The sequence below is a fragment of the Pezoporus flaviventris genome, unplaced genomic scaffold, assembly GCF_033815535.1.
Source record: "Pezoporus flaviventris isolate CSIRO_AGI_PZ_B2104156 unplaced genomic scaffold, CSIRO_AGI_Pfla_v1 ptg000002l, whole genome shotgun sequence".
NCBI lineage: Eukaryota > Metazoa > Chordata > Aves > Psittaciformes > Psittacidae > Pezoporus > Pezoporus flaviventris.
Genome location: NW_026892550.1, coordinates 21115569 through 21131673, shown reverse-complemented (window position 1 = coordinate 21131673; position 16105 = coordinate 21115569).

Sequence of the window (16105 nt, the reverse complement as noted above, 5' to 3'; positions counted from 1 at the left end):
TAGAGCAGAGGAGCTATCTAAGCCAAGGAGACAGTGATATTGCACAGTTATGAATCCTTAAGCAATAATCTATAGGAAATATGCATGAGGTGTAATGAATATTATTAAATATATAACAAAATGAAGGCTATCACAAATTGTTTTTTTTCTGAGAGGTGTTGGGTAGGAGAGTTCAGCCTTTGCAAACGTATTTTCTTTCCAGTTTGTTGTAGTTGTGCTGACTAAGGATTACTGAGTTTTACTGTTGGTGTACATGCATGAAAAACATTCTGAATACTGACATATATTTATGTGCCAAGACATTTGTTATGCAGTTTAATTATGAAATTCAAATATCAATTGTACAATTCATTATGCAATTATACAATGACATTTATTCAATATATATATACACATACACATATACATGAATGAGACATTTTTTATATGCCAAAATGAACATTTCAGACAAAAGGGAGTAATTTCTTTTATGAGGACTTAAATCAAACCTAGCCACTATCAGTGATATTAAAGAATGCTCTGCCTGTTTAAAGCTGGCTTTTTGAGGTCAGAAGAGACATAAAAAAATGTAACTAAGGTTCTCTTGCAGCTGAAATATAATTAAATCCACAACTGCTACTGGCGTGATGTCTTCTAAACAAAGTGAAAGACAGATCTGTGTTCTGTCATAGCACACCAAAGTGGAACTGTGAAGAGAACCAAATTTCTTCTGTTTCAAAGGAAAAGCTGAGTCATGCTTATGTTCACTCAGGAAGGGCACTAGCTGGGAAAAAGCCGAGCCAAATGCAAGCCAGAGAGGTTCCCTGCAGCTGAAAGACTCCTCACAGGCAGAGGGAAGATGTGGGTGTGGGGAAGTGAACTCCAGCTGATGTGAATATAGATGAGCTCTTACATACTTGCTTTGCTGGCCTGACTGATGGCACCGTTGGCATGTCACCTCCGTGCAAAGAGTGTCCCTCAGGTGAGGATGCTGCAAGGAACTTGCACTTCAGAAGCACAATTTTGCACAGATGCACAATTTCAGGTGTGGAAGTCCCTCGTGGGTAAACCAGCTGTGAAGGAGGAGAAGGGGCACTTTGTGGATTGCAGTGGTGGATGGTTGGGGTGAGTGGCTGTTGGTATCAGCTTCTGCAGGCAGGTGTGCGTGAGCTCTGCCTTGCCACAAGCTGAGCAGAGCCAAAGGAGCTGTTCGTAGGGTGACACAGGCACAAAGGTGGTTGTGAGTCCTGTTGTGAGGGAGGCAGAGGATCACCAGCACTTTTGTGTTACTGTCCTGCTGCACAGCTCCTCAGCAGCATCCTGGGCAGGCATCCACATTTCCCTGAAAATGCACATGGACATGCTAAGCCATGCTGCCAACAGCGTGCCCTTAGCTTCACTGCGGTGCACAAAACACACAGAGGTTTAGACGGTTTATGTGTCTTATGCATAAACCCCTCTTTGTTAGCGCTCTCTCTCTTCAGTCTCTGTGGGGAAGACTCCCCAGCAATCATGCTGGATAAGACTTGCAACAATACATTAAAGTATAATTTCTGCCTCTCTGAGAGGCTGGCTATTTCAGTATCTTTAAGGGAACCAAAACATTTCTCTGCACGGTCCTCTAATTTAGGGAGTGCACAAAGGTTTCACCTGTAGATGTAACAGACTTTTATGCTTCCCTGTGACTATTGTAGTATGTCTGTATTGGATACCATAAAAAAAAAGAAAGCAACCTTTGGATCTGAATGAAGAATCTTGATTGAAATGACAGGGACTTGAGCTGTCAGTAATTAATTATTAAATATCTATGCTTTTAACATTAGAAATTTTTAACTGCATTAAAATTCTGATGCTTTGGTATTGCTGTGAAACTTGATTGGCAAATTGATAAAGCAAGTCATTGAGAAATATGAAGTATCATCATATGAACAAAGACTCCATGTCAAAGAAGAATGAGTTAGAAAAAAGGCTGTTCACAGCACAGTAAGAATTTGATTTATTTTGGTGTGATTTATTACCTGGATATATTTAATACCTGATACTAAACTCAGCTGTTTGCCACACTGTAAACACAGACACAAATCCCTCTTTACTTTGCTTCCTGTAAGCTGTTAATTACATCTGGATTGTCCACATTCATAAAAATTCTTGGATCTACACTTTAGCTCTCTGATCTGTGAGACCTTCTTCCAGACAGGAGTGAGAGCTTTAATGCGCAGAAACAGGAAAACACCATGGATGTGGCAGATGTTGCTGGGAAGACAAGATGAATGTCCAATTGCATTTTCCCTCAACATCCTCCTCTGTGTGCATCACACATTAACAAAAAACTCAGTGAATTCATTCAAATGCATTTCTCTTCATAGCACTCTGATTGATAAAAAAAGTAATGCAGTGTTTGTGAATATGCAAATGTTTCTTTTTCCATCCCTTTCAGACTTGCAGTCTACACAAAGACGAGACATCTTATGTTTCACAGCAGAACAGATTGTGGAAGTCACCAATTAGCCATGTCAGCAATGATCCATACTATACATCTGAGTTTTAAGTTTCTTAGCAAATTCAATACTTGCTGCGGTCTCTTTGGGGTAGAAGGCAAACTAAGGAGAATTTAATTTTATCCCAAGACGTATGACCATTAACATCTTCCCTAATTTATCTCCTGTCTACCAGTTCCTTTCTGCCTTAAGGAAAGGCTTAAACAGGTGCATGTAGCCTTTTCTGCTTATATGTTCAGCTTTCTGTTACTCTTTTCTTCCAATATTCCTTCTTTCTCCAGATATCTGATAAATAGGAGTATAATAGCTCTGGGAGGTTTCACTGTGATCTTTGTTCTTGGTGTGTTTGTTTCAACCATATTTTCTGGAGAGAAGTGATTAGGGCAAAACCTCATCTTTATTTTTCTAAGGAAGAAAAAGTTTGCATCTGAACCCTAGAGACCCAAAACATCAGATGGCAAATAGAAAGAACAAAAATGTCATTTTGCTTTGAAATCTTGTGATTCTTTGGGGCCTGACTCATGACTGGGGTGTGCTGGGATTTGGCAGTTACGTGATCATTGACTTCTTCCTCCCTATTCTCCACCCTGTGCTGCTCAGGAATTTTTCTAGAAAAGAGCTTCGACCTTTCCACTTTTTCTTCACCCGAGCAGCTTCCTCACCTCTTCTGAAATACCCTGGCTTTGGTGGTGCCCTGTTGCGTGAGAGAACATGCATTACTGAATTCATCCTCACAGTGCTGCTGGTAGGGGGTGATCACAGCTACTGCAAGTATAGTGATGGCAGAGGGGCTGTGAGTGCTCTTCCCCCTCAGCGTGGCCTCCCACATGGTCTGGAACAAGGGTCCTCTGGCAGCAAAGAATCTCACGTTCACACTCACACTCTCACTTGGACTTGGTCTGAGCTCAGGTAGCCCACAAATCCCATCCGCACTTGTGGCAAGAGACTTTCCTGTCCCACTCCAGGTGTCTGCCTGATAAAGGTCACAGGATGTCTCTGCAAGGACAAATGGGCTAGGCAGAAGCTTCACAGAGTCATGGGACAGAAATAAGCATGCCCTTGAGTGCACTTCAATGCCTTGGGTGCACAGAGAGTTCATTCCTGTAAGTATCAGCTGGGCTCCCCCAGAACCTGCCCTGGAGGTGCTTCTGCAAGCAAGATGGATAGGAGGTGCGTCTGGCCTGGAGCCTCATCTTTGTGTCTCTGCCGCACCACAGTGGAGATGCACTCAAGAGATTAAAGGCTAGATTAACATTTAGGCTGCTATCTGTCTCACCTGGTGCTTCCGTGTTCTTTAGATCATCAGAACCCCTGCATGAGGGCTGCTTAGCCTGAGAAGCACTTGATGTCCCTTGTTGATAATGACAAAAAGTTAAGGCCATAATGCACCTACATTTTTTCTGTGTGGATACACATAATCCTCTCTCCTCAATGCCTCTGAGCTGCTAATACCTGTTTACTGCGGGCATTCATAGCTCCAAGTTCCTCTACCTCACCTGAAATGTGCAATCTGAGAGAGCACACCTTCTGCATTGCACTTGTCCCAAAGCACAAGAAGTAAAATCAGCACTTCTTTGGCCCCAAAACCTGAAAAAAATACCTAAAAAAACAACCTGACAAAAACCCCCCAAAATCTTGCACAGAGATGGTAGATAGTCAAGTCCTGATTCCTCTGGGTCTAAACCCAGTTCTCCTCCAAACAGCACCCAATTCAATAGACTAGAGGATATTCTGCAGTGGGTCTCAGCTCTTCTCTTTGTATAAAATGCTTCAGTGTTCACTGGAAGAGGGCTAGAGTGTTCATCTCAGACCACTGCTCTAACACCAGGGTATAAAAGTTTTTTTCTCTCTGGCCAAAGGAGTATTTAAACATGCTGTGCAAAGCAGTGCAGCTGACAGCAAGAAGGCCTGGTGGCAGATGGCTTGCATTCAGAGCGCTTGTTCAGGAGATGGAAGACCTAAGATTAAACCCTGCTCCACATCAGGCAGAAGAGAAGGCATCTAAACCTGAATCTTCCACTTCCAGGGTGAGGTCTTTCGCCCCTGGGCTACTGGGCGTCATGTCTGCCACCACATCCTCCTCCTCCTCTTTCCGCATACAATTACTGACCTGGTTTAGCTTGCCACTGATTGGAAGAAAGCATCTCCTTGACACCTGGACTCAGGCATCAGCACTCTGGGGGAAGCCTAGCTTAGTACTCATCCCTCTCCTGGCATTTCCTATGTCATGTTCAGCATCTCTGGACCTGTGCTGCATGACCATCTCGTTCTCATCATGCGGTGAATGAAGGAAGAGCTTGTGAAAGGCAGTGGGAGCCTGCGTGCCAAAGAATGAGAATGAAATCTACATACTACATATTTATTCCTTAGTGAATTGCCTAAGTCACACAGGATGTCTCTGAAAGTGGAGGAAACTACCAGAAGTTCTCACAGGTCCCATGCTCATGTCTGAACCAGGACCATCTGTCTCTTTTCTCTCTCTGGAAATCCATTTCTACCTTTGATGGTTTTCTTTGTTGATACAAGCAGCTCTCCATGCCTGGATTGTGACTCTGTTTCCATTTGTCTTTGTAAGCCTTTGGGTAGGGTTTGTGTCTTCCTTTTTGTTCCACATGTATGGTACTATCAACATAACCTGATTTCAGCAGGACCTGATGGAGTCTTCCGGGATTTCTTGAAGTTCTTGCAGGATAGGACCTTTGATAATAAGTGTATGTGGCTACTTAACTCACTTGAAGTTGGCTGATTACCAGGCCCATCCTGTAATCTCCCAATCATCCCACATACACTAATTTGGCAGAAGCAGAGCTATTGTTAACCTGTCAAAATTGTTCCTCACATCATGAACCTGAGATTTTTCATGAAATTTGGGCATTTCTGTTCCTGAAGACAATCTTTCACAAATGAAAGGCCTACATTTCAGTCCGAAGATTTTGACTGTGGTAGAGAGATCTAATGAGATGGGAGATAAGGCGTATAGGGTAGGGCGTCTCAGAGAGGGGAGGGTTAATGTCCCAGTGCCACAAGCAGTGATTTATTAAGTGAGCCATGGCTGCAGGGTCTGTGAATGTTGCGCATGCTCCTCATATTCATCAGTACTGTTTGTGAGCAACATCTCAGGAGAAAGGAACTCAGTATTAAAGACACCTGACTTCTGGTGGTATGTAGAGCAGGGGAGAGAGAAAACTCCCTGCAGCTTCCTCCTTAACATCTGTTGTGAACAGTGTTTTGGAGGGTGGTCTTGAACTCCAAGTGCTAACTAAAATCTGAGTACAAAGATCAGTTTGGGTAGATTTTCTTTCTCAGGAAGTGACAGATGATGAGCACTGATACTCAAAATCACTTCATGTTTTGCCTGTGATAACTGGGATTCAGAACACACTGGTTGGCTGGAGACCTAAAGGCAGAAGCTTGCCACAGGGAAGTCCATAGTGTTGACAGTGAAAACTTAAAGCAGATTTTGCAACTAGTAGTGAGACATAGTTAGAAGTTTTCTCACAAGCCTGAAATGGGCATGATGAATGTAATTTTTAAGGCAAATTACCACCAAAATGCAAATGCTGGCTACTGACTTTCTTTCAAGACTAACCAGCATTTTGGAAGAAAAAACAAGGCCAAAAAGAATTTATCTTCTCTTTACTGCAATGCTGAATACAGAAATACCAGCTGTCCTTTTTCAGTAGTCAGTGTGTCAGTTTGTGGTATTCTGCGAATGTGAGTCCACTGCCTATACTGGCGGATGTTGTAAGTGGAAAGAGGGATGTTGGCATTTGGCTCTGGTTGTGCCACAGGTACTGGCAAATATCGAGTGTGTGGAAGTGTATGGAGACAGTGAAAAAATACCAGTGTCTTGTGAACTCAAAGAAAAAAGAGTAGGCAGGCATAAAAAAAGAGAATCGCCTGGAATTTATTGGCATTGGATTGGCCGGCAAAACAGGTAAGATTTGGACTACGTGTGACAAATGGGGCTTCTTGATATGCATCTTACCCCCAGTGGTGGCTGTCTGAAGTGCATGCAATTAAGGTTTTTTTTAGTTATATGAAGAGCAAGAATTATCCCAATTACGCTGTTTCACCCTCTGAAGCTCCTCCGAGGAGGAAGCTAAGCTGTGTTTGCCACGGTAGGTGGAGGAGCCAGAGCCAGGGCCGCACTGCCGCAGGCCTGGCGGAGGCAGAGGCAAGAGAAAGGGAGGAGCAGTGACAGGGAGCCCCGGGGGCGCACTGCGGAGCAGGGCCAGGCTGTTCCCCGAGGAGCAGCAGGGCGGGAAGGGTGACTCCTACGGCCGGGTGGGGTCCCGCAGCCTGAGCCAGCAACCTCAATGCTGGGCCGCACCCTGGCCCTGCCCGCGGTGGCGGCAGCAGGCAGCGTTCAGGCCGGCTTCCCAGGCCTCCGCCGCCGGCAGGGCGGGCGGGAGCGCTGCTGCTGCTGCGGCTGCTGCCCCGGCGCTGCCCTGGCACTGCCCGCTGAGTGCCGGGGGTCGGCCCCGGGAGCTGCACGGAGGAGACAGTGCGGTTCGATTAATTTCATTTGGAAGGATATCAAGAGCGGTTTCTTATCTGCGGTTTGGGGTGAAACAGCTTCTGGTCCATCGGGACCTGGAGGAGAAGTTAAACATTCAAAACAAGCCTTCCAGATAACGACCATCCAAACATTTTAACGGAACTGCTCTGAAGAGTGTCTAATCACTCACGGCTGACGTTCGGTGGCTCCAGCAGCTATGGAAGATCTGGGAATAGGGATTAATTTATGATACATACAGGAAGGCCTATTATGAATCGTGAGCAGAAGAATGAGCAGATGATGAGGACTAGATTAAAGAAAAATTAAAGGACAAAAATATAATTAATGTCAGTGAATGTTGATGTATGTGAAATCAATACTGCAAATCTTGTTTGCCACCTTTTTTGATGAGATGGCAAGTTAGTTTGATGAGGAGGATGGAAATGACAAAATTTGTCTCAACATCACATGAGACAGCAATTAGGAAAGCTGAACAATATAAAATTAACATGGCACATGGCACACTGATTGAAAGCTGGCCAGCTGACAGGTCCTGGAATACAAATGGAGAATCATCACAGAGTCATTTAGGTTGGAAGGCACCTTTGTAGGCCATGAAACCGGCCCCTTGCTCAAAGCAGTAACAGCTTCAAAGGCAGTCAAGTTACTGAGGATCTTGTCCAGTTTGGGATGTCTCCCCAGGTGGAGATTCCACAATTTCTTATTTAGTGTGAAAGTTTCTCTTCCTTAAACAGGTTTGTTTTAGCAAAGTTATTTGATAAACGGTTCTTCTATCAGTGATGTTTAATACTTTTTCCAAACATATGGGAGAAAGCACAGAATTAGTGCAAATGAAATTTGCAGAGGACACTAATGCTGAATAAACTAGCAAATGTCAAAGGGGTAGTGTCAATATTATAATTCTAGTGACCTTGGATTGCTTGTTTTAACACTTTATAAAGTAATTGGAGAGAGAACAAAAATCTTATGTCATTCAGATGGAATGGACAAATCCACGCTGGGGAAGAGTGATGTTTGAGGGACATGGTAAACAGGGTGAATAACTGTCTAAGCATGAGTTGTTGGTGTGGGTCAGCAAAAACCAAACTTTTGTGACCCTTGAAGTTAAAAATATGAGGAAATTAGAGAAGCTTATGGAGTCTATGTCTATACTAATCGGTGAAGGGTTCAGTTCTCTGTGAGGGCAAATGGGGTAGCACAGCTTCCCTCCATACACGTAGACTCCCCCAAACACAGTGGCCCCATCCATACTGCTTGCTTGAGCAACTTGTTCCATGCTATTCCTCAAACCATGCTCAGGCATTGTCTGGTAGAGGGCTGGTTCACATATTCCCAAAATGTGCTGTGAAACTAACCATGATACAGTGTGAGCAAATGTGTGTCCATACTTGCACCCGCGTTTAGTTTTCTCATGCTCTTAGTTTTTTATTTAGCACAGGTTTACAATTGCTGGTGTTCAGTGTCGAGTCTGGGCATTCATAGGGCAAGAAGAATGCTATCATGTTAGGAAGGGTACAGTTGAAGTCCTGAGGAATGGCTATGCTTCATAATGTTCATATTTTACTGGGGAGAAGGTAAAGGAGGGTCCTGGTTGTAGTCTTGAGAACAGTGCTTTGAGAGTATTGTAATGAATTCCTCAGTCGATCAGGTATGTAGGAGGCTCTAATGGCCAGGAGCTGAACCAAAAAAAGCTTTGACAAGAAGGAAGTTCTCAGTTTCATAGTTCTAGTGTTTTAAGTAGGCGTTTTCCTAGTAGACTTTCTGTAGTTTAAGATGGGATTCATGCAGCTCCTATGGGCTGTGCAATGTAGGAGGGGAGCTTAGATGAATCCAATGGATTCATAATCTTTGAATTAATTAATGAGATTTTGAGATATGTATGAAAGTTTGGCACTTTGATTCTGTTGTTCTGCCAAACAAGGGGACTGATAGAGCTTCAAGGCTTTACATGTCATCACTACCTATATACTGACTGGGAAGATTCCCAGCAGAGAATAGAAGTTAACACTTCTGCCTTTTGTATACTGCTACTGATAATTTTACCATTCTCATTTCATTGTATGTTATAGAGGCACTGTAGAATTTAATCATTATAGAAGATTTTTCTTCTTTGTAACATACTTAGTAACATTTTTTTTGTAATTTATCCATTTATTTTTCTATCAATCCCTATCTTCAGGTTAGCAATTGTAGTGGGTTTGTGTGGTAAGGTTTTGATGGGGAGGGGGCTACAGGAATGACTTTTGTGAGAAGCTGCTAGAAGCTTCCCCCATGTCCTAAAGATCTAATGCCAGCCAGGTCTAAGATGGACGCACCACTTGCCAAGGCTGAGCCCATCAGCCACAGGGGTAGTGCCTCTGGGATAACGTATTTAAGCCAGGGAGAGGATTGAGAATGTGTGAGGAACAGCTCTGCAAGTTCCAAGGTCAGTGCAGAAGGGGGAGGGGTAGGAGGTGCTCCAGGCTCAGGAGCAGAGATTCCCCTGCAGCCCATGGAGGTCCATGGTTAGCAGATATTCACCTGCAGCCCATGGAGGACCTCATGCTGGAGCAGGGGGGTGTCTGAAAGAGGCTGTGACTGTGTGGGAAGCCCACGCTGGAGCAGGTTTGCTGATAGGACTTGTGACCCCATGGAAGGGATCCACACTGAAGCAGTTCGTGAAGAACTGCAGCCCATGGGAAGGGGCCATGTTGGAGGGGTTTATGGAGGACTGTCTCCTATGGGAGGGACTCCAATGCTGGAGCAGGCTAAGAGTGTGAGGAGCACTCCCCTGAGGAGGAAGGAGTGGCAGAGACAACATGTGAACTGACCACAAGCCCTATTACCCATCCCTTTGTTCAAATTTGGTTTATTTCTTATTATTTATTTCTCTGATTTGATTAGTAAGGAATTAAACTAATTCTCCCCGAGTTGAGGCTGTTTTGCCCATGACAGTAACTGGTGAGGGATCTCTTCCTGTGCTTATCTTGACCCATGAGCCTTTCATTGTATTTTCTCTCCCCTGTGAACCTGAGGAGGGGAGTGACAGAGCAGCTTTGGTGGGCACCTGTGATCTAGTCAGGGTCAACCCACCACAGTAATAATTACTACAGCTTCCTTTTTTCCTTCATAGGAGCTAATTTAGTATCTGGCTTTACAGTTGCTTCCTAAGGGAAGGGATGTTTACCCTTGGTATTTTGAAACTGTGGCTTGTTGAACATAGAAAGTATAGTTTCTCAAGAATTCCCAGTTACCATTCACACGTTTGTTTACGTTTTTATCTCATTTGATTTAGCTCATAACTATTTTCTACTTAGTGGCATTTGTCCTTTTAAATCACAAGGTGAATAGATTACTGGTTTGGACTTCACTGTCCTGACATGTAACTCACGGCACATAAATCCTTTTGCCAAAAATACAGTTCTGTGACCAAACTAGCTTCAAACAAATTCTAGTATAGATTTACGTTATATCAGATGTGATTAATTTTCAAATTATGAAATTATTATCTGTACTTTTGCATTTGTTTAGTGGCAATAGAAAATATTCAGCATGCTTAATTCAGATTGAAGATCTGGGTGATAATGTGGCTTTCTACTCTGGCACCACACATAGCTGATTATGGATCTAGTCATCTAGCTAATTGATTTGATTTGACACTCTGCAAAACAGACCACCTGCTCACTCATCTTGAGCTTCAGAAGTGACAAAATTCATAAGCTTTCGAGATAATTTTCTTCCTTAGTGCCAGCAACTTGGACATTAGTTGTAGGGGTACACCTTTAACAGGAGACAAAGAAAGCAGCTTGGCTGCAAAGAGCCTGCGGTGTCCAGGCTGAACACACAGACCAAATGGGCAGATCTTTGCCAAGCTCTTTAGCTGTGAGTGATTTCTGAGCTGCATATGTGTAATGTTGTACCTTACATAACATGTGAGGCCATCTCCCCTATTCCCTGTGCATACACAGGTCCTAGCAATTCGCTTTAACATACTCATCATGCCAGACTCTGTAACACTGTCATGTTGCTCATAGTTGGGTAACTTCAGTCCCTCTCGTCTATTATCCAGCTCTTGGTTCTGATGATTAGGCAATTATATGTTTCTTCTTTTTGTGTCTTTTGGCTTCATGACTAATTTTGTTCTCAACATCTTGATTTTGATGAGTGTTCTTTGGGTCTCCCTTTTCACTCACTCCTTTTTTTATTAGTTTGCTGCCTTCCTAACTCCTGCAGCAGACTTGTCTCCTCAAAAGTAAGTTTTTCTGCAGGTGTGGAGGCCAGCTGAATGCCCAGCCACTTCTCCCTCTGTTCCACTATTTCAAGACCATATAGTATTTTAAATCTTGAAAAATTAGGGAACTGTTTCCCATCTATTCTCCTTTGGGCATGAGCCATTAAGGGTTTCTGAAAATGCATTCTCTGCTGGTAATTACTGCTTGCAAGTATAAACAATCATGCCCATGTGCTGAAGGAACTTAACTAATGCCAGCCAATTAAAAGCAATGAGGGGAAGATCACAGTTCCTGTGCTGGTGCAAACACTGGTAGCCAATAAACACAACTCTTTGCCTGGAAGAACTGAGCTGACTAAGGATGCTTTTGCTAATGTTACATGACCTCTTTTGAGTGCTTTCAGGTCTTCAAAGGAGTCACGACCACACTTTGAGAAACATTACAGGAGAATGATGAACTTCATGGGAGACTTGTCATTAGTAAGACAAAACAAATCAAAGAGGTGCCTCAGTCCTTGTTAAGAAAATGGTATTTCTGAAATCCATCTAGATCATAAATCATCAAAGGATTCTCTGCAACAGACCCACTTGCCTCTTCACACACAGAAATTACAATAATGTCCCATATACGCTGACATATTTCCTTTCCTGTAAAAGTATTAAAAATCATCTGCACTGTGTTAACGAAGTCCCAGTCTGATTTCCCATTAGAATCAATAACAGGTCTTCTGTTAGACTGAGGGATGCAGCAGCTTGCAATTTTTTAAGCATTGGGATCCCACAGAGGAAGATACCCTTTATAGGTTAAATTTTCTGCATGGAAAGCACATGAAAGTGCAAAAGGCTTTCCTTAGTCTTGCTGGAGGAAAAGAAGGCCAGGGCATGCTGCTGCTGGCACTAGCAATTTTTGAGGATGGCATACTTAAAAGAGGAATTCTAGAGTGGAACTGCACATGACCATTTTCAGCAAAGCATTTCAGATGCATCCTGCACCACTGACATCAATGGGACATTCACAGGACAGGATGGAGCTTTAGTGGTTTGTTGGCTGCAATTCTCTGTGACGTTTTCTGGGGCTGCCTGAGGTCAGTGCAGTAACTAAAGATAAAGAGCAGCAAAATTCAACCACCTAAATAGCGAAGTTAACTACATTTTACTTCAAAACTTTTTCATCTTGAAAATTTAGAGAAATTATGCACTTACTGCAAGTGAAGTTTTTGCTCAACAAATTAATTCCTTGAACTGTTGCTAGGTGTGGTTCAAAACAGTCCTAATTCTACCAATATATCCTCTTAATTAACAATAAAACATGACTCTTCAAGGAATTAGAAATGTGTTTCAACACTGTCCATTCTGCTGGCATAGCTTTGTTGCTTTGTTATGTTTTGTATTACTACTGTACATAGATACAAGGCAAATACTCTACTTACATAAAATTACTGTCTACTATCAGAAAAGACATTTAATACAAATCATATCAAAACTCTGCATCACATACTGTCAATCCTTAGTGATTTAATAAAATGTCCATTATCTACTATGCATAAGTTCAGAAGTCACATCCTATATGCATGTGCTTAACAACAAGTTATTTCATTATTTCATTGAATTGGTGAGGCTAATTACAACTTAAAATTGCAAATCATCTGTGGACCGTTGGAGTCCTAAATTAAACATTCCGATTAATTTAACTGTGTAAATCTGTAAATTTAACACTAGTACAACAGAGAAAAGACTGTAATATATGGCTCTTATAGTGAGTCTATAAAGGCACTTTTAGAAATTAATAGTTTGCTTTTTTTAAAAACCAACAGAAACAAGGAGAATAAAATAGCATATTTTACAGTAAAATTATTAGGCAAATAATCCTGTATTTAGTACTACATTTAGGCTTTTAAAACATTAGCAAAAGGCAAAGGTTGTAACTATATTTTCAGTAGTTTATTTTTTCAATTGACAACAAATACTTGCTTCTAGGAAGTTTCAATTTGGACTAATTCATTAATTAATTAACCTTAGGGGTGGGCAGGGGTGTAGGTTTGAGAGCATTTTGGCACATATTAATCTATACAGTGATACCAACCACTATGCTCTTTCTGGATCACAGCTTCATATTTTGACGTTGTTGCAAAAACCAGCAGGAGACAAGATCGTATCAAGGCCTTTCCTAAACCTGGAATACCAAAAATCAAGACAGTGCTATTTAAAAATAAACTTAGATTTGGCTTGCAGCTTGGTAGGCAGCTCCCACATTTCCACAGAGCAGGAAGGGATTAATACTGTCTCCCTGCAGGCGGGAAGGCAAGTTGCCACCCTTCACTCTATACCTGCCAGTGCAACCCAGGGAGGAAGGAGGGGAGGATGTTTGGATGGATGAAATAAAGAAGAAAGGAATCAGGGCTGGAACTGCACTGCTATGTGGATGGATAATGGATGATGTCTAGGACAGAGATTACCCCAGGGGATGGCCCCAGGTTATGATCAGAGTTGTTAAAAAGAAACACGAAGAGTGGGCTGAGTCTGTTTATTTTTCTGGCAGCAACTGGAGAAGTTTTAACATGATCTTCATTTATCTTTGGGCTTGCTGATTTTGACCATATCTGAGTAATTTAGCAGGTGTGCCCACCACTCCCCTGACTTGTTTTAAATCTTTTTTTTTTTTTTTTTTTCATGCAAATCCATTTATTCCAAGGGAGTTTTTAAAAATCTGGCTCTTGTTACTTGTGATTTTCCCAGGGGTGTTGGGGTGTGTGTCCTGCTTTGGATTCTTTGTGTACGTTTTATGGATCCATACTGAAATAAATTTGGTTTATTATTCCTTGCACACCTTAGTGTGAAAAATGATGGCATGCTTAGGACATTTCAGGGAAGTTTTTGGTCATTTTGGGTGTTGTGCTGAGCTCTTGAATGATTAAAACAGCATCATCTGTGGCAATCTCCACAGAGGAGCTCTTCCCTTGTTATCTAGTTTTTCCTGTCTTAAGAGTGTTTCACAATGAACACTTAATGTGAACAAAAGCGATGCAATCAGGTAAATCGGGCTGCAAAAAGCCTAGGATTACAAGACAGTGATGGCCTGGTTACCTGGGCAGCATGTGAGTAGCTCAGTTACTCGTTTCTTGCGGCAGACGGGGCTGTAGAGCACATAGACATTAAGAAGTAGGCGTGTGCAAATGGGTGCAGCAAACCAGCCAGAGATCTGAAGTGAAATTTCCAGCCCAGTGTCCCAAAAGCCTTCTGAAAGTTTCCTTATTCTGGACTCATTTTCTGAATTCCACAGTATTTCTCCTTCTCCCCTTGAAAGCTGCAGTTTAGCACCTTATTCCTCCCCAGTGCTACAGGAGGATGGAAACACAGCTCCTCTCTTGACAACTGATCTGGATCCAGCCAGATATTAGGATAGATTTCAACCACCATTTCAGTTCAGCTGTTTTGCTCCTTCACTTCCAATAGTGTGGTATTGATATGACTCCAAATTGCTTTCCACCAGCCTTGTGCGTGGTTTCCCAAACAACATTTGACTGTGGCCATTGATTTTGTCTTGGTAATGAAAAGGGTGAGTAGGATCCTTTAAAATACATTCCTTTTTTTTTTTTTTTCCTGTGTTGAAACCAGGCTTGCAGTATGTTTTTATGCCTTGTCAACTGCTTGTAATGTTACATTCTCCTGAGATTGGCTTCATATTTTAAAGTCTGTGTCTGGAGTGCCTTCTGGTTTTTTGCTACTCTGTGGGGAGAGTAGCATCCCAGTGCTGCAGAGTGAGGTGCTTTGAGCAAAGACAGAGTGACAGCCTGCAAGCCCCAAGTTAGGCAGCTTAGTAACCATTCTATATGGTCATAGCTTGTGAAGTTCCTTTGATTTAATGGCTATAGGCCAAAATCTGGAGATGTGCCCCTTGTGTGGGACTCTACAACTTAATTTTTTCTTTTTAGAGATACATACTGAGCACATGCTGCATTGAGCAGAGCAGCATGAAAATGACTGAAAGAAGCACAAAACACATTCTGCAGTAAATTTGGTGAGAAATTATATTGGCCAATATAATTGCTGTGAGTAGATTTGACCTACTTGTATGGCTGCTTCAACTTGGACACTACTTTTTCTACTTATTGAACTTCTTTTTCAGATTTGTGTTCCATGCACATTCATAGCCATGCCCTGGAGTGTTTGCACAAATGATGTTTTAGACATGTAAATCTGACTAATAACACACCCACCCATAGCTGGCAACCAAGCTCTGCAGCCTGACACCAAGGGGATGATCTAATCCCGGGAGGTATCTCTGGTCTGAAGGAAAGCAGGGAGGAAGGGTGGCTTCTCCAGCGAGTGGCTCTTAACTTAGGGCTTTCTTATCGAGTAAAGCACTGGGAGAAGTGTGGTCCTTTTAACAGCCATGTCTGCTTTGTGAAACACCTCCTGTACCATGTCTGCCTGCAGTTCTAACACGCAGTGAATGCCTCCCCCATCTGACACTGCTTTTTCTGGATTTCCAGAGGTCTCTTCCTTTTACATAAATTCATTCAGGTTTATGGATGGGTCAGTTTAGAAATTGAAATTTAATCTTTTCCAAAGATGGCGTTTTCCTGATGCTCTGCCAATTTGTTTACTGCTGATCAGCAATGACTACCTGAAGGGGGAACTGGTGATTTGCTCCAGCAGGCACCTGTGCCATTGTAGGAATTGTCCTCAGCCTCACTAGTTACTGCCAGCTGTGGCAAGGTGGTGTCGGGGGAAAGAAAACCTTGCCAAAAGGTGATCAAGCACATTGTAGGTGCAAATCAGGATACCTCCGTGAAAGTCAGCAGAGTTAAAAATCTCGGGCCTCTGTCATGTCACACCCTCTACTTTCCCTACCCCCCCCCAGATCAGCATCAGAACTAATAGAGAAAACACATA